Source organism: Giraffa tippelskirchi, chromosome Y (assembly GCF_054371585.1).
Source record: "Giraffa tippelskirchi isolate mGirTip1 chromosome Y, T2T-mGirTip1v1.2.pri, whole genome shotgun sequence".
Taxonomy (NCBI): Eukaryota; Metazoa; Chordata; class Mammalia; order Artiodactyla; family Giraffidae; genus Giraffa; species Giraffa tippelskirchi.
The window spans coordinates 5953891-5979473 of NC_137290.1; positions in this window are offsets into that span (position 1 = coordinate 5953891).

Sequence of the window (25583 nt, forward strand, 5' to 3'; positions counted from 1 at the left end):
TCCTTGCTATGAAGAGAGAATGTATTTGGACCAGGTACTTCCTTTTAAACAAAGGCACAATGGCACAGTCTCACTCAGTTTCAGACCTCTTTTCAGCTCAGCAGTTCCACTTTTTGTATTTAACCGAAAAACCTGAATGTGTACGTCCACACAAAAACTCACAAGTGACTGTTCCCGTTGGCTAAAATGTCCAAATGTCCATCAGCTGAACAAAATGTGTCATATCCATCCAATGCAACATTATTCAGCTGTAAAAACGTAATCAGGTAGTGGACTTGCCTGGTGGCCTAGTGGTTGGGAACCCGCCTGCCGACACGGGGGACACAGGTTCGAGCCCTGGTCCGGGACGATCCCACATGCCGTGAAGCAACTGGGTCCTTGAGCTACAGCTACTGAAGCCAGTGTGCTCTAGAGCCCGTGGCCTGCAATCAAAGGAGCCACCACAATGAGAAGCCTGGACAACCCAACAATGAGTAGCCCCAACTCACCAAAACTAGAGAAAGCCTGAGTGCAGTGACTTCTGCCTAGCAAAGCTGGAGACATGATCGTCAGCGCGCTTTGCCACATTTACAGTGAGACAGGCCCTGGGACCCTGCCGGTCAGACCTCCACTCCAGGGTTGCCTTCTCAACAAGACCTTCTCTGCCACCTCTATGACATCTTACCTTTTCTCCTCTGCCATCTCTGTGAAATCTTGCCTTCCCCTCTTCCATCTTTCTCCACAGCACTCAGTTCAGCTCAGTTCAGTCGCTCAGCCGTGTCCGACTCTTTGTGACCCCATGGACTGCAGCACGCCAGGCCTCCCTGTCCGTTAGCAGCTCCCAGACTCTACCCAAACTCATGTCCGTTGAGTCGGTGATGCCATCCTACCATCTCATCCTCTGTCGTCCCTTCTTCTTCCGCCCTCCATCTTTCCCAGCATCAGGGTCTTTTCCAATGAGTCAGCACTTCACATCAGGTGGCCAAAGAATTGGAGTTTCAGCTTCAGCATCAGTCCTTCCAATGAATATTCAGGACTGATTTCCTTTAGGATGGACTGGTTGGGTCTCCTTGCAGTCCAAGGGACTCTCAAGAGTCTTCTCCAACACCACAGTTCAAAAGCATCAATTCTTCGGCACTCAGCTTTCTTCATAGTCCAACTGTCACATCCACACATGACTACTGGAAAAACCATAGCTTTGACTAGACGGACCTTTGTTGGCAAAGTAATGTCTCTGCTTTTTAATATGCTGTCTAGGTTGGTCATAACTTTCCTTCCAAGGAGCAAGCATCTTTTAATTTCATGGCTGCAGTCACCATCTGCAGTGATTTTGGAGCCCAAAAAATAGTCTCTCACTGTTTCCGTTGTTTCCCCATCAATTTCCCATGAAGTGATGGGACCGGATGCCATGATCTTTGTTTTCTGAATGTTGAGTTTTAAGCCAACTTTTTCACTCTCCTCTTTCACTTTCTTCTTCGCTTTCTGCCGTAAGGGTAGAGTCATCTGTGTATCTGAGGTTATTGGTATTTCTCCCAGCAATCTTGATTCCGTCTTGTGCTTCCTCCAGCCTGGCATTTCGCATGTTGTACTCTGCATATAAGTGAAATAAACAGGGTAACAATATACAGCCTTGATGTACTCCTTTCCAGATTTGGAACCAGTCCGTTGTTCCATGTCTTGTTCTAACTGTTGCTTCTTGACCTGCATACAGATTTTTCAGGAGGCAGGTCAGGTGGTCTGGTATTCCCATCTCTTGAAGAATGTTCCAGTTTGTTGTGATCCACACAGTCAAAGGCTTTGGTGTAGTCACTAAAGCAGAAGTAGATATTTTTCTGGAACTCTCTTGCTTTTCCAAAGATCCAGCGGATGTTGGTAGTTTGATCTCTGGTTCCTCCGCCTTTTCTAAATCCAGCTTGACCATCTGGAAGTTCTCAGTTCATGTACTATTGAAGCCTGGCTTGGAGAATTTTGAGCATTACTTTGCTAGCGTGTGAGATGAGTGCAATTGTGTGATAGTTTGAACATTCTTTGGCATTGCTCTTCTTTGGGATTGGAATGAAAACTGACCTTTTCTAGTCCTGTGTCTACTGCTGAGTTTTCCAAATTTGCTGGCATATTGAGTGCAGCATTTTCACAGCATCATCTTGAAATTGCTTGGTTTCCTTAATTGTTAAGAGCGATGAAAATCTTTAAAATCTTAATCGTGGTGGTAGTTACATGACTGTTAATTGGTCAAAATTTGTAGAACTATAGCCAAGATTGTCCATGGAATTGCAAAGAGTCACATACAAGTGGGCTACTCACTTGCTTTTTCAGCCAAGATTGTAGACTTTATGTAAAGGTCTAGAGAACAAATGTATTTGCCTTTGCAGACCAAGACTGTAGCAACTACTCAGGTCTGCCACTGCTGCACGAAAGCAGCCATTGACAATACGTAAATGAGTAGGAGTGGCTGTGTTTCAATAAAGCTTTATTCACAAAACAATGTGCGGGCCAGTTTGGACCCACAGCCTGTATTTATTTTAAAGATTTCTGAAGTGCACACTTAAGAAAGAATGAATTTTACTGCATGCAAATTGTGCCTTGATAAGCAAACAAGAAAAGGGTAAAGCAGAAAAAAAAAAATGTACTCTGGGCGGGTGGGAGGTGGGGAAGCCTGTAGCCCTTTCAACTTACTTAAAATGAGATTTTTATCAGGAGAAGAGAGGTATTTGTATTGTTGGAAGAAGGACTTGCTAATGGTATTTGTACAACAGAATAGTTGGGTTATACAACGGCCAGAAGGGTTACAAAAAGTTAAGCAGGAAATTTTAAACTTGACTTTTGAAGATTATCTTACACACTCACTTGAAAAATTCACCAGGAAGTCTGCTCCTTACCTCTGTCGTCAACAAAGTCACCTGCAGCTGTCCGTGCCCCACGTCGGCAGTCCAGAACTGACCTCTTTTCATTTTATGTAGTGGGATGACTTTAAGACCCAGTGTCTTGCACTTCTAGTTTTTTATCATTTGCTTCTTTTATGGCAAAGCCATCTTTATCAGACAGAGACTGTAAATAAGATCCGATCATTTCATCCCCTTCCCTAAGTAAAGGCAAAAACAAAACATCTCTGAGGCTGTCAGCCCACTGGAATTGAAACAGAAATCAAACTGTTGGGATCCAGAAAGGGAACTCTTTCGAGAAAAAAGGAAAAAAAAAAGTGTTTTTAAAGCAGGAGAGTTTAAAATGAGCTCTCATCAGCTGGCATTCAAACACCCAAGTGTGATGTAGGCAGGGTGACGTGGGGGTGTTATTGCACTGTGGAAATGCAGGTTGTCTGAAAGTCATACAGTCAGATTTCAGCCTCTGGATTTTTTTTTTTAAGATGTAGAATAGACAACAGCGTTCCTCTCTGAGTGGGAGAGACGTGCTTTTAAATCAAAGGTAGCTGATGTGCAGATGAGCTGGAATTTTCCATGAAGATGTTCATTCCTCCCCACAAGCATCAGGCCTTCAGAGGATGCTACGTGAAGGGGCAGATGGCATCCCAGGTGGGGGACAAATAAGATGTAAGCAGCCTTCCAGCAGCTGAGAGCCCCATTAGGAAGACAGATGAAAACACAAATATTTAAGAAAGCGTGTTGTGTTACAACAGAGTCTCTAAATACTTTTAACAACTCCAGGCCAATTTAATTTACCCGAGGCGCCATTCAACATGCAAGCACTATGATTTCCCTTTGAACAAATACTACTAAGAAAATATGATCAAAAGAGTCATGCAAGAGAAAAAAAAAATTGTCACGCCTAATTCATTTTCCCCCTCTCCTAAGCCTGGTACTATCCCGGATAGTGGCGCAGAATTTTCATTCTTAAAAAAAAAAAAGGCCAATTAAAAACAAAATGTTTATTGTTGCTTGATTGGTTTGTGTTTCTTTTGTTGTTTTTTTTTTTTTTTTCCTCGAAAGTAACGAGGTTAATATGACCAAGAGAGATGAGGAGTAACATGAAGAGAACATGGATCATCAGAGTTAATTTTAGTCACAATCCTGGCCTTAGTAACCACCAGAACATTTTAGACACAGAATTTCAATATGGTTGTAGCAACCAAGCAAGGAAGGTGAAGTTAAGTTGAAAACATACGGTCACTTTTTCCATTGAGTCATTTTGTAGAATGAGGCATAAATATCCCCAACAATCTTTGCCCTGGACATAAAATGGGTAAGTCTAAGGAATAGCTCCTACAGTTGATTAGACTCGCTGTGGGACATGAGACCCTGTATGAGGGCATCTCAGATGGCAAGGATACCTCAGAAGGATCACAAAGGGTTCTTGTGTCTGTAGGTTGCCAGCAACCATGCCCGGACAGTTTGATTCAGAGGACAGACGTGGGACCAGGAATATACTCATTCATGTACCCTCCTGTGGGGCTTCCCTGGTGGCTCAGAAGGTAGAGAGTCTGCCTGCCGATGCAGAAGATGTGAGTTCGATCCCTGGGTCAGGAAGATCCGCTGGAGGAGGAAATGGCAACCCACTCCAGGATTCATGGGCTTCCCTTGTGGCTCAGCTGGTAAAGAATCCGCCTGCAATGCAGGAGACCTGGGTTTGATCCTTGGGTCAGGAAGATCCCCTGGAGGAGAAAATAGCAATCCACTCTAGTATTCTGGAGGATCCCATAGACTGAGGAACCTGGCGGGCTACAGTCCATGGGGTTGCAAAGAGTCAGACACGACTGAGCGACTGAACACATACACCCCTCACATAAACGACAGGGACCAGGAGCTGTGGCTGTATGTGTTCGCAATGTTCCAGGTGACACTTCACCCAGAGGTTCCCAAACCTCACCACCACTGACTCTTCAGGACTCCCTTGACCAACCAAGAAGACTTTAGAAGGGACCTGCGTCTGACATGATGCTGGCAGGAGACGTACAGCCTGCTGTCTAGTCTACTTGTAACCATTCCCAGTGAGCCAGTCAGAATTTTTCAGAGAGGTTGCATTTACAATTACATTTCATGAATCCCGTGAATGCCTTTCCGTTAATTGTCACGGAGATATTCATTTCCTAAAACGACCGCTAATCCCCCCTTCATCTGAAGTCACCAGTTTTCCCAGGTCAGCAGAATAAACCATATCTGTGTTTCTCTTTCTTGGCCAAAAATAGACTCTCAGCCAGCCGGCCTGAGAAATATAGCAGGCCCCTTGCAACTGCAGTCATTGATTTGTGTTTTGACAAATGGAACAATCTCAGACCCAAATGCCTAGAAGGAAATAGGGCTCATCCACAGTCACTTGCATGAGTGCTAAGTTGTTTTGGTCATGTCCGACTCTTTGCAGCCCGGTCTGTGGACTGCAGCCCACCAGAGTCCTCTGTCCATGGGATTCTCCAGGCAAGCATACTGGAATGGGTTGCCATTCCCTTCTCCAGGGGATCTTCCAGACCCGGGGATCGAACCCACGTCTCTACGTCTCCTGCAGTAGCAGGCGGGTTCTTCAGCATTAGCACCCCCCGGGAAGCCCACATACAGTCACGTGACCATGTTATTTGTCGAGTCCGTTATGCGAAACGCTATTCTGAAGCAAGCAGTTAATGGAGCATGGTCTGTTTAACTTTTCTAATGACAGCTCCACTCTGTGTTCACGACTAGGAGATTTGCCTATTGTCTCCATCTAGTCCAACACACTCTGGTGCCTCTTTCTGTAAAATAATAATAATGTTTAATTGGAGCCCAGACATGCCCATTCATTTAGGTGTTGTCTGTGGTTGCATCCTGACTACAACACAGCAGACTTAAATCTTTGCCACAGAGCCATATGGCCCCCAAAACTTAAAATATTTACAGTCAGGCCCTTTTTGGAGAAAGCTTGCCAAACTCTGATCTTGACACCAGAGACCACCAGAGTTATAACTCAGCCTGATGGATGAAAACGCTAGATGCTGATAATGAAGCCATACAAGTCTGTGCGAAGAACTGCTCTGTGTAAAAGCAACAGAAGAAATCACACGGGAAAGATCTGTAGATTTTAGCATATTTTGTTGCTGTTGTTCAGTCGCTAAGTCGTGTCTGACTCTTTGTGACCCCATGAACTGCAGCACATCAGGCTTCCCTGTCCTTCACTGTCTCCCAGAGTTTGCTCCAACTCATGTCCATTGAGTCAGTGATGCCATCCAACCATCTCATCCTCTGTCATCCCCTTCTCCTCTGGCCCTCAATCTTTCCCAGCATCAGGGTCAGCCCTTCACATCTGGTGGCCAAAGTATTGGAGTTTCAGCATCAGTCTTTCCAATGAATATTCAGGGTTGATTTCCTTTAGGATGGACTGGTTGGATCTCCTCACTGTCCAAGGGACTCTCAGGAGTCTTCTGCAGCACCACCGTTTGAAAGCATTAATTCTTTGGTGCTCAGCCTTCTTTATGGTCCAGCTCACCTCCATCCATGGCAACTGGAAAAACCATCAATCCTTCCACAGTTTAAAATATCTTTAAAATTACAAGAACAATAATGGAAAACATTACCAAAAAAAAAAAAAAAAACCGCAAAGGGATTAATGTGCTTCATATCTAAAGAACTGTCCCAAATCTGTGGGAAAGCCAGCTGACAGTTCAACAGAACAGACTCAAAAAGGAGCCGATACAAATTGACACTTTACAGAGAGGGAGACAGAGCTGAGACAGAGAGATGTTCAACCTAACTAGTGATTAGCAAAATTAAAAATATAATGAAATCCTGGTTTCAGTTTGGGGAAAAAAAATTGAGTGAAACAGTGAGTTATATCCACTTAATGAGGATACGTGAATGCAGTGCCGTTGAGCCCTGATCAATTAGGGGGAATGGGGTGGGATCGGTTCTGAAGGGCACTTGGCAACATCTGTTAAAAGTAAACGCAAGGCTCTTTGACCCCTGCTGGCTTAGACTAAAGAATCTGCCTGCCATGCAGAAGACCCGGGTTCAATCCCTGGATCAGGAAGATCCCCCGGAGGAGGGAATGGCAACCCACTCTCTCTCGCCTGGAGAATCCTTTGAACAGTGGAGCCTGGCGGGCATGACATGCACACATCTTCGTGTCTGGGTCGTAAATATATCACACTCAATTTCTTGTAAGTTTTAATTATTTTTTTTTTAATGAAGGGGAATACTCTGTAAAGAGAGAAGTAATAGATTTTTCACTGCTAAAAGTTTAGGACCTAAACACTGAAAGAAAATAAACTGTGTTATCCTTCCGCCATCCTGAGGTTGAGAATTGCAGTGTAGGGGAGACATAACCACACACAAAGACACACACACACACAGATGCTGCTGAATTGAAAGAAACGAAACAGCCCCTTTTAAAGGAATTAGTACTCCTCCAATTATGACAAAGACGGAACACTTTTCCATCCGACGTTTAGAATTGTATGCATTTATTCTCCTACGTTTTCCTGTGCTTTTCCGTGTGGGGCTGTGTAGAAGTGAACCCAGGATGTTCACCTGTGTGAATGCAACAGAAATCCCATTGCACTGGGGACACAGCATCAGTTCAGGTAAGTAAGTCAGGACAGAGGCGGGCAGCTGGTCTCTGCAGCAGCTGGAATCGAGGATTTGAAGCCACTGGTGGTCACGGACATGGCTCATCCATCACCTCTGCTTCCCTTCTGAGGCAGCTGTCTGCCCTCCCACCGGGGCCCCGGCCCTGCCCAGCAATGGACACGGAGGCCAGCGTGTCCCAGGCTTAGCTTGTTAGCTATGCCGACAGGGAGGATTGCATCTGACCCAGGGGACCTGACTTGGTCCTTAAGGGCATCTTCAGGACCAACCAGTGGTGGGCGCCTTGTGCTGCGTGCGTGCTCAGGCATGTCCAACTCTCTGCGACCCCATGGCAAGGGCAACGTCATGATTTAGAGCACATTATGTTTGATCTCTTAGCAGGCCTTAAATACGGGGTATTTATCACGAGTCTGGGCTGAACAGGCCTGCCATTAGCATGATGACGTCATATATTTTGACCACTTGAGTGTCTCAGATCCTGATAAATAGTGTGGTATGTGCAGTTGTGCTCACCATTACTCCAGGACCTTCCTTGCTGTTGTCGCTCGGTCGTGTCTTGACTCTTTGGGACCCCATGGACGGCAGCACGCCAGGCTTCCCTGTCCTTCACCATCTCCTGGAGCTTACTCAAACTCATGTCCATCGAGTCGGTGCCATCCAACCATCTCATCCTCTGTCATCCCCTTCTCCTCCTGCCTTCAATCTTTCCCAGCATCAGAGTCTTTTCCAATGAGTCAGCTCTTTGCATCAGGTGGCCAAAGGATTGGAGTTTCAGCTTCAGCATCCATCCTTCTAATGAATATTCAGGACTGATTTCCTTTAAGATGGACTGGTTGGATCTCCTTGCAGTCCAAGGCACTCTCAAGAGTCTCCTCCAACACCACGGTCCAAAAGCATCAATTCTTTGGCACTCAGCCTTCTTTATAGTCCAACTGTCACATCCACACATGACTACTGGAAAAACCATAGCTTTGACTAGACAGACCTTTGTCGGCAAAGTCATGTCTCTGCTTTTTAACATGCTGCCTAGGTTAGTCATAGCTTTTCTTCCAAGGAGCAAGCATCTTTTCATTTCATGGCTGCCGTCACCATCTGCAGTGATTTTGGAGCCCAGGAAAATAAAGTCTGTCACTGTTGCCATTGTCCCCCCACCTCTTCGCCATGGGGAAGGATTAAACATCCCCACCCAGCTGAACTCGGGTCTGGCCACGTGACCTGTCTCCCCCACGAAGGTGAGAAACGTAAGAGGTCAGGGGAGACTTGACGGCAAGGATGTCCTTTTCGCCCGCACCCTCCTCATCTCCACCTACCTTGGTCCCCATGTGGCTACAGCAGCAGGAGCCTCGGGCCAACTTGCAGTGACATGTTGCAAGAGCAAGACAAATGCTGCGTTATGAGTCCCTGGGGTCGGCGGTTACTGCACCGTCTCGCAAGATCCCCTCAAGGATACGGCGGAAACCCAGGGAAAGACGCCAACGGAGGATCTTTGGAAAGAGAAGGAATTTGCACAGACTTCCTGGATTGCACAACACATTTTAACTCTTTTGACCTGCTGTTCTGTTCTCCGGCTATTTTTACACACTGTAATTATTCTTCATGATATTTCACTAACTTAGCGAGAGGTCCTCAGGCTTTTCTGAGCCTGATTAACACGCAAGTGAGGGGAACGTCTTGGCTGCCTCAGAAGGTTTACTATTTCTAGCACAGCTCACACTCTGCACTAAATGACACTGCTATCATCATCATCAAGCACAAAGAAGGCCACATTTCTGTAATACATTACCCAGCTCGTCCGTCCCTCCACGACCCGCCCCTACCCGCAGGCTCAGAAGTAGAAGAGAAGGCAGCGAGAAGAAGCTCCAAGTAATTTTTCCCAGATTCACTCTATGCCAGCTCCAAGATCAGTGTAAGAAGCTCCAATCCTTTGGCCACCTGATGCAAAGAACTGACTCATTGGAAAAGACCCTGATTCTGGGAAAGATTGAAGGCGGGAGGAGAAGGGGACGACAGAGGATGAGATGATTGGATGGCATCACCGACCCAATGGACATGACTTTGGGTACACTGTGGGAGCTGGTGATGGACAGGGAGGCCTGGCGTGCTGCAGCCCATGGGGTCGCAAAGAGTCGGACACGACTGAGCAACTGAACTTAAAAGATGAGTGTAGACCAAGGATTGCTGCCTCGTGGAAGCTAACTTTGTGTTGTTAGATTCACACTCAGCTCATGAAGTGTGTGTATGGGGGGGCAGAAGTGCCCCTGTGTTACATGAGGGATTTACAAGTAGAAAGAAATAGCCCCTCAAATTACCGTAAGAACATTTTTTCATAAAACTGGATGGAAGTCATCTTCAGTGACCTTGTGCATGAAAGGAATGCAGGAAAAAGAGTGAGATTACTTCTACAAACTGAACTGAGATCATTATCATTTGGAGCCAAGGAGCTTCTCGTGAGCTGAAGTACAGAGAAGGTGGTGGCAGAGGATGAGAGGGTTGGATGGCATCACCGACTCGATGGATGTGAGTTTGAGCAAGCTCCTGGAGATGGTGAAGGATGGGGAAGCCTGGCGTGCTGCAACCTGTGGGGTCACAAAGAGTCGGACACGACTGAGCGATGGAACAACAACAGCGGGCTTACCATGAAGCACATACCACCCTCCCCTCCACACACACGAAGACACACACGCTGGACACATGTTACCTAAAGTGGACATTGTACATGTGTTCAGCCACAGACACAGAGGGACGTTTGTGGAGACATGGACACACACAAGTACGCATACTATCTTCACGGGAGCAGTGCGCACGCACACACACACACCTGTACACACACCACCTACAGTGGAGTGATGCACACACAGAAGAAATGCCACAAGAAGGATCTGCACCGAATTGAAATGAAATTTGTGTATTGCTATGACTTCTCCAGAAAAAAATGCCTTTCTGAAGCCCGTCAGCCCTAGAGCCTGGGTTCCAAAAGAAGAGAAGCCACTACAAGGAGAAGCCTGTACGCCACAACCAGCGAAAAGCTCTCAAGGCAGTGTTTTTGACCCAGCACGGCCAAAAACACATAAATAAATAAATTTTTAAAATGCCTTTCTGCCCAAACCAGTCAGATCAGGTGCTTTGTCTTACACGTTGAGGTAAACATTTAGGGGTTGCTCAGTGAATTTCTGAGCTTCCCTAGGGGCTCAGCTGGTAAAGAATCCGCCCTCAATGGGGGAGAACTGGGTTCCATCCCTGGGGTTGGGGAGATCCCCCTGGAGAAGGGAAAGGCCACCCACTCCAGTATTCAGGCCTGGAGAATCCCATGGACTGTATAGTTAGTCCATGGGGTCGCAGAAAGTCGGACACAACTGAGCAACTTTCGCTTCACTTTCAGCGACTTTCTGCTGTCATAAAATGTTCAGCAGACCTGAGCCTCGACTTAAATAGGTAAACCACCATGTTTTATCAACCCAGAATTTCTCTGTGGTCAGGTGAGCTTTGGAATAATATTTGTATAATTGCATCACAGTAATGCCATGCAGTGCCATCATTGCCCAAGATATTCGTGTTCAACAAGTTAAATGCTGTGTATTCTGGCTGAAGCATGAGACTAGGCAAAGCACAGTAACATCAAAAACCATCAAGTCTGTTTTGTGGTTCTTTTAATCACGTCACATGTAGGAGGTTTTGGGGTGGGCACCAAAAGGAGGCTTCCCTGGTGGCTCAGGGGTAAAGAATCCATCTGCAATGCAGTAGCCCCAGGAGATGTGGGTTCGATCCCTTGGGTGGGAAAGAATCCCTGGAGGAGGACACGGCAACCCACTCCAGTATTCTTCCCTGGAGAATCTCATGGACAGAGGAGCCTGGTGGGCTATACAGTCCATAGGGTCACCTATGGACCATATAGGACTAAGGGTCGGATAGCACTGAAGTGACTTAGCATGTGCACACGCACGCATGCCAAAAGGACTCCCACTGGCCCATTTGGGGACAATTTGAGCATCCAAAAGAATAATAAAAAGCCCCTGACGGTCCAGTGGTTAGGACTCCACACTTTCAGTGCTCAGGGCCGGGGTTCAATTCCTTGTCGGGGAACTAAGATCCTGCCACCCTCAAGGTATGGCAAAAAGAATAATAATAACAATAATGCTAATTGTTATAACACATACAACCAAAAAAAACTAACAGCAATTACAAAATACCCCATGAGTCTGTAATGATTCAGAAAAGTTGGGGTACAGAAGTCAAGCTCTTCTTCCTAGAATAATTTCAGCTCAGAATTTGTAGAAGACTGCACATGCAATGTTAATGGTCACTCATATCTTAATAAAACTGGTGGGGGCGAATGGAAAAGTAATTTAGAAAAGATTAAATTAGTAATTCACCATTCTGTCACCATCAAGGCAGTACCTCCAACAGGAGTAGTTAGGGGGTGGGTGTGACCAGATCTTCAGAGTCCCCAGATCTGGCCCGTCTGCCCCCCCCATTAACTCATTGCTTACACAGGAAAGGAAGTGCCCGCTTGTCAAGGGTACTGAGTGGGCATAGCCCTAACCAACTAACCAAGGTCAGCCAGAGCAATGCAAGGTCATCTTGAGCATCGGATCCTCCTGTTATAACTGTGAAAGGGATACAGTAACACCTCTGCAGCATTCTTGCCAAAAAAAATGTCCAATCTTCGTGGAGTCACGCAGAAATGGGGAAACAGATACAGCCACTGAGACACTTACAGAAGATTACAAGCCAGCACTGTTCGACAACGTCAAACTAAAGGCAGACAGACTGTTCTAGATTAAAAGAGATTACGAAGTCATGCTTTGGAACTGTGGTGTTGGACAAGACTCTTGAGAGTCCCTTGGACTGCAAGGAGATCCAACCAGTCCATCCTAAAGGAAATCGGTCCTGAATATTCATCAGAAGGACTGATGCTGAAGCTGAAACTCCAATACTTTGGCCACCTGATGCGAAGAGCTGACTCGATGGGAAGGACCCTGATGCTGGGAAAGATGGAAGGTGGGAGGAGAAGGGGATGACAGAGGATGAGATGGCTGGATGGCATCACTGACTTGATGCACGTGAGTTTGAGTAAACTCCAGGAGTTGGTGATGGACAGGGAGGCCTGGTGTGATGCTGTCCATGGGGTCACAAAGAGTCGGACACAACTGAGTGACTGAACTGAAATGAACGAAGTCGTAGCCAAATGCAGGGCACGATTCTTAGCTGGATCTCAGACTTTTTAAAGGCTCCAGAAGTACATTCTGGGCTGACGCTGGAAGCTCCTGGCAGCTACTGAGTGGACAGAGGGGTCAGTGGCCTAGCGGGTTTGGTGGCCTCCCACTGCCGTGGAGACTCCCTGCATTGGAGGGGCAAGGGGCAGGTCTAGGGGCAGGCTGCCTTGGTGGTGGTGGCATTTGGGCAAGGCTGAGGCAACCTGTCCAGGTGAGTCCACTGGTATTGACGTGCAGGCAACACACCCAGTGCAGCTGAAACACACACCGTGACCCTGGGACCCATTAGGGTCTGTCATTTGAAGGGGAAGTCCCCTTGGGCTAAGTCCCTTTGGGCTCCTCTAGCAAAGTACCATAGACGGGGCAGCTTGTGAACAACAGACATGTATTTCTCAGTGTTCTGGAGGCTGAGACATCCAAGACCTGTCTGTCTGGTGAGGACCTTTTCCCCAATTCATGGAAGGCACCATCTCCCTGTATCCTCACGTCGACAAGAGAGGAGAGGGAACCATGTAGGGTCTCTCTTGCTAAGTCGCTTCAGTCGTGTCCAACTCTTTGCAACACTGTGGACTGTAGCCCACCAGGCTCCTCTCTCCATGGGATTCTCCAGGCAGGAATACTGGAGTGGGTTTCCCTGCAGGGTGTCTCTCTTATAGGGGCGCTAATCCCATTCACGAGGGCCTCACCCTCAGGGTGTAATTAGCAGTCAAAGGCCCCACTTCCAAACACCTGCATTCAGTATGTAGCATTCCTGCCGTGGGACTTCCCAGGTGGCTCAGCAGTAAAGAAAGAAAGTGTACTATCTCTCAGTCACATCCAACTCTTTGGGACCCCATGGACTGTAGATCGCCAGACTCCTCTGTCCATGAGATTCTCTAGGCAAGAATACCAATGCTGTATGTGCTGAGTTGCTCAGTCAGGGATTGATCCCGGGTCTCCCGCATCAGCAGGTGGATTTTTTACCAACTGAGCCACTGAAGAAGCTGCCTGCCAAAGCAGGAGTCATAGGAGACTTGGGTTCGAGGCCTGAGTCAGGAAGATTCCCCTGGAGAAGGAAATGGCAACCCACTCCGGTATTCTTGCCTGGAGAATCCCCTGGACAGAGGTGCCTGGCGGGCTACGGTCCATGGGGTCGCAAAGAGTTGGACATGACTGAAGCGACTTAGCACGCACGCATTTCTGGGGTAGCTTAACACAATTCCCTCTATCAAATCCTGGAACTGTTTTGTTAGTAGCAGCTGTCTCAAAGATCCCATCGACAATTTCTAAAAGGCAACTGATGATTTAGAACTTAGAAGCCCAAGAACACCGGAATGGGTAGCCTCTCCCTTCTCTGGGGGGTCTTCCCGACCCAGGAACGAACCAGGGTCTCCTGCATTGCAGGCAGGTTCTTTACCAACTGAGCTATCAGGGAAGACTTTAGAACTTACTAGACGGATCATTTGGAAATCATCAGATGGATGATTTGTGCCTCAATCTATATTACTTGGAAAGCAGGGTGTTTGGGGTTTTTGTTTTTTGGGGTTTTTTCAGCTTATTTATTTTTGGCTGTGCTAACTCTTTGTTGCAACACAAGGGCTTCTCATTGGGGACGCTTCACTTGTTTCAGAGCATGGGCTCTAGGCTTTCAGGCTCAGTAGTTGCAACACACGGGCTCTAGAGCTCATGGGCTTCAGTAGCTGTGGCACACGGGCTTAGTTTCTCTGAGGCATGGGGGATCTTCAAGGACCAGGGGTCGAAACTTGCGTCCCCTGCCTTGGCAGGTGGAATCTTATCCCCTGGGCTACCATGGAAGTCCAGAAAGCAGTTTCACTGATACATGATTTAGTGAGAGCACAAAATGAAACATTTTAAAAGTTATATTAATTTACATTACCAAGTATTTTGTGCTTTATATTACTGTCGGTTTTGCATTTTATTACTAGTCAATGTATAGTTTCAACAGCGAAATAAAATATGTAAAAGTCCTAAATTAAGTTCCCAAGACACAGTAGCATCCACTGAATTTTACTTACTTTTCTTCCAGGAGAAAAACTAGATTTTTGACAAAGTAATGAAAGCCAAGTATTAGTCACTCGGTCGTGTCCGACTTTTTGCGACACCATGGACTGTATGTAGCCCGCCAGGCTCCTCTGTCCATGGGATTCGCTAGGCAAACATACTGGAGTGGGTTGCCACTTCCTCCTCCAAGGGACCTTCCCAACTGTACATAAATAACCAAGCTGCTGCTGCTACTGCTGCTAAGTTGCTTCAGTCGTGTCCGACTCTGTGCGACCCCATAGACAGCAGCCCACCAGGCTCCGCCGTCCCTGGGATTCTCCAGGCAAGAGTACTGGAGTGGGGTGCTATTGCCTTCTCCAAATAACCAAGAGCTGCCCCTAAATAGGCAGTCGTGTGCGAGCCATTTGCTGAGATTCCCCCAAGGTTGTCAACTCTTACAATCTGAGAAGTGCAGCCCATCGCCAGCCCTAACTTCGTCCCACAGCAATCCCTGGGCTACTTAAGCCAGTGTTTCCATTGCAGCGAAATCACATTTGTGCGGCAGTGCTGAAAGAGATGATAACCATGGAAATGGAAATTCAACTTAAGAACGGACACTTTGGCCCCATTTGCGGCCTACGAAACCAAAGGGACAGAAATTATTTCCAGGTTTCCCCCGGCGCTGAAAAGGAGAGCATGAAACAGGTAATCAATCAAACTCTGATTTATAAATGTCTTGGGCTTACACTTTCAGGGATGAATATTTAATTCCAGAACTCCTCCTAAGCGCCCCCACCTTGGCAGTAAAAGAAATATATAAAGCACCTCGTTTATGGACCGATCTCAACTGATCATTCCCTGTCTCACCTCCCCAGAGTGTACCTGCACCCATCAGTGGTATTTTTTTTTTTAATGTGATCCCGAAAGCTTGTACGTTTCAGGGCATTTCCCAATCACGTGGAAGTCAGTTCTTAGAAAGTTACTTCATGCCATGCTCTCACCAGAGAAAACATTTTAATTGGCTGAGAAAATGGGATTGACTACTTGTGCAGCTCTTTGTAAAAAAAATTCCTTTGGCTTTATCAGTGTGACAGCCCCCATTTCTGGCGTTTTGTGCTTTTACCATCTACCAGATAGATTTGCTGTATCTCACGTGGACCGTGAGTGAAGCATATGCCCTGACACTTTTGCGGCATCCGGGACAAAATTCTTATCCCAGGTTCTCCTTGGGCTTCCCCGGTCGGTGGCTCAGCTGGTAAAGAATCTGCCTGCCAGTGCAGGAGACCCAGGTTCGATCCCTGGGTGGGGAAGATCCCCCGCAGAAGGAAATGACAACCCACTGCAGGATTCTTGCCTGGAGAGTCCCATGGATGGAGGAGCCTGGCGGGCTACGTTGCATAGGGTTGCAAAGAGTCGGACACGACTGCACAACTAAGCACAGCACAGCACAAAGTTATTAATGGGAAACTTTTTTTCTTCTTCATGTTAAAGTCAGAAACCTGGTGTCTTTTTATTTTTCTTCATATGAAGCCTCAGAAGTCAAACTCACGTTAACAACAGGGATGAGCCACAGCTGAGTAGCTTGCTAGTCTCTTGTGCCGAGCAGCTACCACACTGGGCCCCGTAGGTCTAAAAGGTGTCATAAGTGAGAGGCAGAAAGGAGATAAAGAGTGAGTTTTCAGCTGGGATTTTCCAGGCAAGAATACCGGAGTGGATTGTCACGGCCTGGGATCTTCCCAACCCAGGGATCCAACCCAGGTCTCCTACATTGCAGGCGGATTCTCTACCGTCTGAGCCGCCAGGGGAAGCCCTCTTTGGGATGGACGTAATATTAAAACATCATTCACTGTGCGTCCAAAATCCAGAAGTAACTGGGTGGCCTGGACTTTATCCGCCCTTGAATTCTATTTAGTAAAAATGCAAGTGGGAGGCAGCAAAAAGGCGGGTGCTCTGTAGGACGCTTTCCACTCCACTTGGTTGCCTTAACTCATTATTCTTCATTGATTCTGCAAATCGCTGGTATGCGCACACTCGCTGGCCTGGGAAATCAGTTAAAGCCACATTCATGAGGCCCAAGAGCTCCCAGGGGTCACACCAGAGGTCAGGCTGCAGCCCTTCAGCAAGGGTCAGCCGTGACATCACCAACCAGGGAGTGGTCACGTTGAAACGCAGAAGTAATCTTCCTTTCAAGAAGGTTTTGCTTTTTTTTTTTAAAAAAAAAAAAAAAGATGTGTGTTTTCCCACCAAGGCGCTAGAAACAGGGACTGCCCTAGTGGCCCAACGACTAAGACTTCCTACTCTCAATGCAGGGGACCAGAGTTCGATCCCTGGTCACGGAACCAGACAGCACGTGCTACAGCTAAGACTTCTCCTGCCACAATTAAAGATCCCATCTGGTGCTGCAACGGAGCCCTGGTTCAGTCAAATAAAGAAAGATTTTTTCTTTTTAAAGAAGAAAGAGTCCGCACAAATGAAGAGCCATGATAAAGGTGGACTACAAGTAACTTTGCTTACTCCTGTTCGGGGAGAAAGACGTAGCGACGGTCTCCTTGCGGCTTCCGGGCAAAGGAGGACAGCCCTTCTGGAAGCACGGTTAGGGAATGCGTCGTGAGATGACCCGAGTCGTTTTTAGAACTTGAGAGCTGTCCGGAAATTCACATAAAAATCCAAGCTGCGGGAACCCAGCCCGGTGTTCTGTTTCCTATAGTCAGAAAATGCCCAAGTGTTCTCTCATCGTGAGGCAGTTCAAAGCCCGGGATGAACTTCAAACTGTGTGGCGCTGAGCAAGAGGACCTTTCGGTTCAGTGGTAGGGGGACTCGGCAGAAATATGAATCGCTTGGCAACGGCAGCATGATCAAAGCTGTCTACAACACTTCAAACCAGGAGGAAGAGAAAAGCCCCAAAATGAAGGAGAAAATGATCTAGGGACGGCCGCAATTACTGCAATCTTTTCTTCTTTTTGCTCATCATGAAAAATCGTCGGAGAGAAACTTTCTCACAGAAGGAACAGAGAACCTTTGTGTTATTCTTTTTCAAATTAATTTACTTGCAGAGCTCAAGATTCAAAGCACTTCAGCGCTCTGCTATTTAATGATCGCTCAAAAAAGATGTTTCTGTGCAGACCGAGGGCTATTTTTCTGTTGGAACAAACTCTTTTTTTTTTTTTTTTTTTTTATTGCGTGCACGTTACTGGGTCCAAATGAACATCAGAATCCAGGAGAAGACTGAAATAACTCCACCCCATCTGGGGTGCTCAGGGTTTCACTTGCCATTTCGCCTTCTCAGCCGTAGTTACAAGTGAAGGAAGGCACCAGTAGAACTTGAAAGGTGTCCAGAATTCCAGACACTCATTAAGTCCTCACAGGCTCTCCGTCTGGATGCGTACCATGATTCAGTCTTATTTTCCTGACATCTTGCCCACTTTATCTTGAGATTATTTTATCCAACCAGCCAGAAAGTTCACTCCAAAATAGGAAGAACAAAAATGCCCTGAAAAAAATGAAGCCTGCATATTGTCCATAGATTTACAAACTAGTTTTTTTTCTCTCTCTCTCTCTTCTCTCTGTACCAGGAGGACATCAAGAAAATAGTCCATCAAATTCTCAAATGTGTTATTGGACATAAAGACTTCTTTCTCTCATAGGTTTAAAAACAAAAATAGACGACCAAGTGTCTGCAGTTTCAAGGCAGTTTTATGTTATGCTATATGCATTCTTGAATTCCTCATGAAGGTGAAATAAAATCACTGCTAAAGTACTTAGTGCCTCTGAACTGGACTGTTAAAGATGGTGAAAATGGTAAATTTGGGGTTCTGTACATTTTACTACGACAAAAAAATTTCAAAATAGAGATACAAAAATGGAATAAAACCAAGTGGCCATAAAATGTCATCACAGTCTTGACGGCAGGTCTTGTTCCTACATTCCTGGCACCTACCAGATGTGAAATGTGCTTTTCCTCCATGACCTGAAATTGTTCCCTGTACTAAGTACATTTTTTTGGGGTCCAACTGGCCATTCCGTCCTACATGTGAACGGAGCTGTAATTTAAATATGCTGGGAAAATCCAGAATTAGCCAGACCATTCACATCACGGTCCAGTTCAGGCAACCAGAATTTCATGTCAATATTACCATAATAACCACTTACATCTTCGAATTCCACGGCCACCCTCAAATTTCCCCTTCTCTGTTGATAGGCATCAATCGTTTCTGTGTGCAATGGGAAATTGCAGTTGTCATTTTAGCAGCAATCAAATTCTTTAATGAAGATTTTTTTTGTCTGTTTTTTCCTACTGCAGTTGTTTAGTCACTAACAAGTAGCCTACGTGTAGGTGTATTTTGACTTTAAACATTCCACATAAAATCTCACATGTTTCCCGTCAGCTGTACTGACGGCTGGCTTTGGGGCTGGTTTTCAGCTGTGTGCTCCGTTAGTTGTGGGTCTGCACGTGGCACTCTGTGGACCTAGAGAGATGTGAGGGAGTCCACAGGGAAGGAGATTTAGTAAGACGTTGCAGAACAGAGACTCAGTAAGACGTGGGGGCCAGGGTAGGGGGTGGAAGGACTCAGAAAGGGGCAGGAACGTGGGTCGTCAGTAGAGCAGGTAAGACTGCAGAGCCTGGGGAAGGTGGTCCAGGCCAAGGGGTGTAGGTCATCCCCAGAACGGACGTGGGGTACCACCGAATGATTTTCAGCAAGGAGGCATGTAGCAGGGTACGTGAAAGTGAAAGCATTAGTTGCTCAGTCGCATCCAACTCTTTCAGTTCAGTTCAGTTGCTCAGTCATGTCCGACTCTTTGCGACCTCATGGACTGCAGCACCCCAGGCTTCCCTGTCCATCACCAACTCCCAGAGTTTACCCAAACTCGTGTCCATTGAGTCGGTGATGCCATCCAACCATCTCATCCTCTGTCGTCCCCTTCTCCTCCCACCTTCAATCTTTCCCAGCATCAGGGTCTTTTCAAATGAGTCAGTTCTTCGAATCAGGTTGGCCAAACGACTGGAGTTTCAGCTTCAGCATCAATCCTTCCAATGAACACCCAGGACTGATCTCCTTTAGGATGGACAGGTTGGATCTCCTTGCAGTCCAAGGGACTCTCAAGAGTCTTCTCTAACACCACAGTTCAAAAGCATCAATTTTTCAGCGCTTGGCTTTCGTTATAGTCCAACTCTCACATTCATACATGACCACTGGAAAAACCATAGCCTTGACTAGACAGACCTTGGTTCTTAGACAAAGGCCATACGTCTACCCAGTTTCTGTCTTGGGAAGAAGACTTTGGTGCTTGGAAATTAAGGGAAGTTCTAGACTACCTTGTAGACCACCTTCCAACTCTTTGTGACCCCATAAACCATAGCCCACCAGGCTCCTCCATCCAGGGGATTCTCCAGGCAAGAATACTGAAGTGGGTTGTTGTGCCCTTCTCCAGGGGATCTTCCCAGCCCAGGGATCAAACCCACAACTCTTGTGTCTCCTGCATTGGTGGGCAGGTTCTTTACCAGTAGTGCCACATGGGAAGCCCATCCAGGTTCATGGTGGGCCCTGAATCCGCTGACTGGTGTGCCTACAAGAGAAAGGAGATAAAGGTTCAAGTCTCAGAGACCAAAAGTTCTTGTAAGGAAGGAAGCAGAGATAGGAGTGGTGGTCCACAGGCCAAGGTGGCTGGCAGCCCCCAGGGCTGAGAGAGGGACATGGGGGGGACCCTCCCCTGGGGGGGACTCTCCCCTCGGGGGGGACCCTCCCCAAGCTAAAGATGAGCCAGTGCTGCTCATCAACACCTTGATGTCATACTCGTGGCCTCCGGAACTGTGAGCGAGTACATTTCGGGTGTTCTTGCAGCCCCATTAATGCTCGTTTGTTACAGCAGCCCTAGGAAACGCACACAGATTCACAGAATCAGCTGTGCATTTCAGAAACAGTATTCTGGCTTCGAGAGAGGAAAAGGGCTTGAACTAAAATGGAGATTGGTTATTGCTCAGTCGCTAAGTCATGTCTGACTCTTTGCGACCCCATGGACTGCAACACGCCAGGCCTCCCTGTCCATCACCAACTCCCAGAGCTTGCTCAAATTCACGTCCATCAAGTCAGTGACGCCATCCAAGCATCTCATCCTCTGTCGTCCCCTTCTCCTCCCACCTTCAATCTTTCCCAGCATCGGGGTCTTTTCAAATGAGTCAGTTCTTCACATCAGGTGGCCAAAGGATTGGAGTTTCAGCTTCAGCATCAGTCCTTCCAATGAATATTCAGGACTGATCTCTTTTAGGATGGACTGGTTGGATCTCTTTGCAGTCCAAGGGACTCTCCCGAGTCTTCTCCAACACCACAGTTTCAAAGCATCAATTCTTTGGCGCTCAGCCTTCTTTATGGTCCAGCTCTCACATCCATACGTGACGACTGGATAAAGCATAGCTTTGACTGTATGGACCTTTGTCGGCAAAGTGACGTCTCTCACTTTTTAACAATCATCCAGATGAGAACTGAAAAGACCCACGAGTGAGGCACGGATGCTGAAGGTGAGGTTATCAAGGCAAAGGTCCTTTCACAGACATCGTCAACCTCAGGGTGGGGAGTGGGAGCCAAGGATAGAGCGACCCAGTAGGAGAGAGGGCACAGTGGGGAGGTGTTTTGGGAGAAGCAAGGGCAGCTGGACCCAGAGATGGTGGGGACGATGTGTGTGGATGCAGGTGAGCATCATCACGGCCGAGGTAAGAAATGAGTGGCTTTCTGCCTGCTGACCACTGTCATCGGCTTGAGGGTGAGTTCAGCAGGGGCTGGGGACCAGCAGGTGGGTCTGGGGTCGGACCGGAAAGCCACACAGGGGCTCACAGCATCACCTGCTCTCGGGAGGGCCCAGCTCGGGGTGGAAGACCGTGATCCGGGGTAACCTGAATTCACCGGATTGTGCAGCTCGTCTGACAGCAGCCATCACCAGCTTGGATGGGGACCAAGGACCCCAGACGGCTTCCGCCAAGAGCGGTACATCCTGTTTCACTGTGTTTCCAGCAGGGGCTCTGTTGGACTGATCGACTTCAATAAATTCTCTACCATAAACTTCAGGTACCAAAAAAAAAAAACCCTCCCTAACGGATAGATTGTGGCACTGTCGTCTGCTGAACACTCTGATAGCAGTTGAGTGGATGAACTATATATAGCTAGGCAGAGAGGAACTTCCAGCTGAACCTTGAGTGATACATGCAGGATCTACAAGGTACAGGCAATATGATACATGAATGCAAAACGCATCCTGTGTAAGGGTTGCAGGCGGAATAAAACTGCAGCGATGATGGTCCCCCCAGTCAAAACAGTGGTGACGTCTGGTGGGGAAAGAGGGGTGGTGATGGCAGGATTCTCCTTCATGAACTTTTGCTGTTTTTTTTTTTTTTTGACGGGGGGAGTGGGTCACATGGCTTGTGGGATCTCAGATTCCCTGACCAGGGATTGAACCTGAGTCCTCATCAGCAAAACCGCAGAGTCCTAACCACTAGACAGCCAGGGAATTCCTTAATTGTACCTACTTTTGTTATTCAGTAAAATATACATACCTCGAAGGCATTTTTGTCTGTAGATAATACATTCTAATGAAAGAAAAAAGGAGGGAATCTCTGTGACTCTGAATAGCATTCAGCATCATTTTAAAGTGAAAAGTAAAAGTCGCTCAGTCGTGTCCGACTCTTGCGACCCCATGGACTATACGGTCCGTGGGATTCTCCAGGCCAGAATCCTGGACTGGGTAGCCTTTCCCTTCTCCAGGGGATCTTCCCAACCCAGGGATCGAATCCAGGTCTCCTGCATTGTAGGCAGATTCTTTACCAGCTGAGCCACCAGGGAAGCCCAGTATCATTGTAATTCTCTACAAAAAACAGAAGTTAGTATTCTAATAATCCAGGATTTTTTTTTCCAGTGGCAAGCCTTAGCAACACACATCAAATTGTGCTTAATAAAAAAAGGAAGTGGATAGTTCATGTGTGGCCTTCAGGCGTGGCAAGGTCCAGGTGCAGAAATACTATGTATTTCTCTCTTCACTCCTTGACTCCATGATTTTCAGTGCCTCCATGCCGCCTTCAGTCTCAAGTAGTGATAAAGATGGATTTATAAACAAACACTTTTTTTTTTTTTTGGTTAGAAATTCGAGCAAAAGACCACCTCCGGCTGTCTCTAGATCAAGAGTCACAGACTCTTACCTGACCAGTCGCTGTAGCCGAGGAATTTGAAATCTTGTCTGGCTAGACCTGGTTTTTATATACCAGGTCTATATATATGTTCCTTAAAGAAAACTTGACTCCTTTTAACCCTGAGACGCAGAGTGGACACAGGAGCAGACAAAACCCACCTGTGTCCTCTGCAAATATTTCCACCTTTCTCCGTTGCTATCGCCACGCAGGCTTTTCCTCCCATTTCCTACTCCTGTGCTTCAGACACCTCACTTCCTTTCCTGCCAAGAGCAAAGGCAAACAAAATAAAAACAAAATACACCAGAAAAGACCCAAGGATTTAGCAGGAAGCGAAAAAGGAAATGGCTACCCAGTCCAGGATTCCTGCCTGGAAAATCCCACGGACTGGCGGGCCACGGTCACTAAAGAGCAACTAAACATCAATCAAAGGGCCTAAAGGGGCATCCCAGGCAGTGCTCCTGGTAAAGTATCTGCCCGCTAACGCAGGAGATGCCGGAGACGCGGGTTTGATCCCTGGGTGCGGAAGATCTCCTTGAACAGTAGATGGGAACCCACTCCTGTATTCTTGTCTGGGAGATTCCATGGACAGAGGAGGCTGGTGGGACTGAAAGAGTGAGGAGTGAGCAAGGTCATTTCCCCCCAACCTTTGGCCTGCCGTTAATTACCTAATGGAACTTTGGGTCACAGCTTGGCGTCAGCTCAGATACGTAATCGCTGGCCACTTGCCGACAGCCGATGACTGTTCACATGGTACAGGTGATTAGAAGTGTTCTGCTTGGCAGGACTGTGAAGGCCACCGGATGGTCCCAGCACCCCCCAACAACCTCGCCCAGTGACCAGCAACTTCTGCCCCAGAGCCTCGGGGGACAACAGAACTCCCCACACTCCCCAAAAGTGCACAAAGGCGGGGGGGGGTCACCACTTGCCTTGAGGGTGTCCAGGACAACACGCATCCACCACCCGCAGCCCCCAAAGCAGAAGACAAGCTGTCTACCAGCGACCAAGCCGGTGGCTGACCATTCCAAGATAATTGCCAGCGAGAATGTCCCCCCAGAAGGATGGCCGTGCTTCACTGAATCCTCTCTCCTTCTGGCTGCCCTGCCAAGGCCGAACTGCAAGGCTGATGCATGTATTTGAAAGCATCTTGAGCTTCACAAGGGCTTCCCTGGTGGCTCAGTCGGTAGAGAATCTGCCTGCAATGCAGGAGATGCTGGTTCGACAGTGCCTAGGCAGGAAGATTCCCCTGGAGGAGGGCATGGCAACCCACTCCAGTGTTCTTGCCTGGAGAATCCCATGGACAGAGGAGCCTGGTGGGCTACAGTCCATGGGGTCCCAAAGAGTTGGACACGACTGAGTGACTCGATGACCACCACCACCGTGAGGTCACCAACTCCTTCCAGCCACCCCTGCGCTGGAATCAACTTGAGCTGGAATCAACCGTTAATAAGGTCCTCTGAAACGGATGCTTTCGAACTGTGGTGCTGGAGAGGACCCTTGAGAGTCCCTCGGACAGCAAAGAGACCAAACCAGTCAATGCTAAAGGAAATCAACCCTGAATATTCACTGAAAGGACTGATGCGGAATCTGAAGCTCCAGTACTTTGACCGCCTGATGTGAAAAGCTGACTCACCGTTGAAGACCCTGATGCTGGGAAAGATTGAAGGCGGGAGGAGAAGGGGACGACCGAGGATGAGATGGTTGGATGGCATCACCAACTCAACGGACATGAGTTTGAGTAAACTCTGGGAGATGGGAAGGACAGGGAAGCCTGGCGTGCTGCAGTCCATGGGGGTGCCAAGAGTCGGACACGACTGAGCGACTGAACAACAGCAGCAGCAACTGAAACAGACGCTCCAACACACTGCGGCCTCAGGACATCTTCCCGAGAACGGCTCGAGGAAGCAGGCAACATCACAGCGTTCACAGCCGGGATACTGCTTTCCAGTGAAAGCGGCCAAGAATGAGAAAACGCTGTCTCCTTTCAATAATTACCACTGATCATTGCACAGCAAAAGGCTCTGCGGTTTCTGCCACACACAATCAATGACAATTAAAATCGCATCTTGGAAACCCACATGACTATTCCATGGATAAACCTTAGGCTCCCTCCGAGGCTGCCCAGAAAGTGAAGTCGTTCAGTCGTGTCCGGCTCTTTTTGCAACCCCATGGACCGTAGCCCACCAGGCCTCCTCCATCCATGGGATTCTCCAGGCAAGAATACTGGAGTGGGGTTGCCATTTCCTCCTCCAGGGGCTCTTCCCGACCCAGGGATCGAACCTGGGTCTCCAGGATTGTAGGCAGTCAGTTCAGTTGCTCAGTCGTGTCCCCTTCAAAATTCATACCTTGAAATCCTCACGCCCGGTAGCCTGGAGCGTGACTACACGTGGAAAGGGGGGGGGTCTTTAAAGAGGTGAAGTTAAAATGAGGTCACCAGTTGGTGGCTCAGAAGGTAAAGCATCTGTCTGCAATGCGGGAGACCCGGGTTCCATCCCTGAGTCAGGAAAATCCCCTGGAGAAGGAAATGGCAACCCCACTCCAGTATCCTTGCCTGGAGAATTCCACGGACAGAGGAGGCCTGGCGGGCTACAGTCCATGGGGTTGCAAAGAGTCTGACATGAGTGAGTCACTTCACTTTAAGTTAAAACGAGGTCACTAGTCAATCAGTTCAGTTCATTCGCTCAGTCAGGTCTGACTCTTTGCGATCCCATGGACTGCAGCATGCCAGGCCTCCCTGTC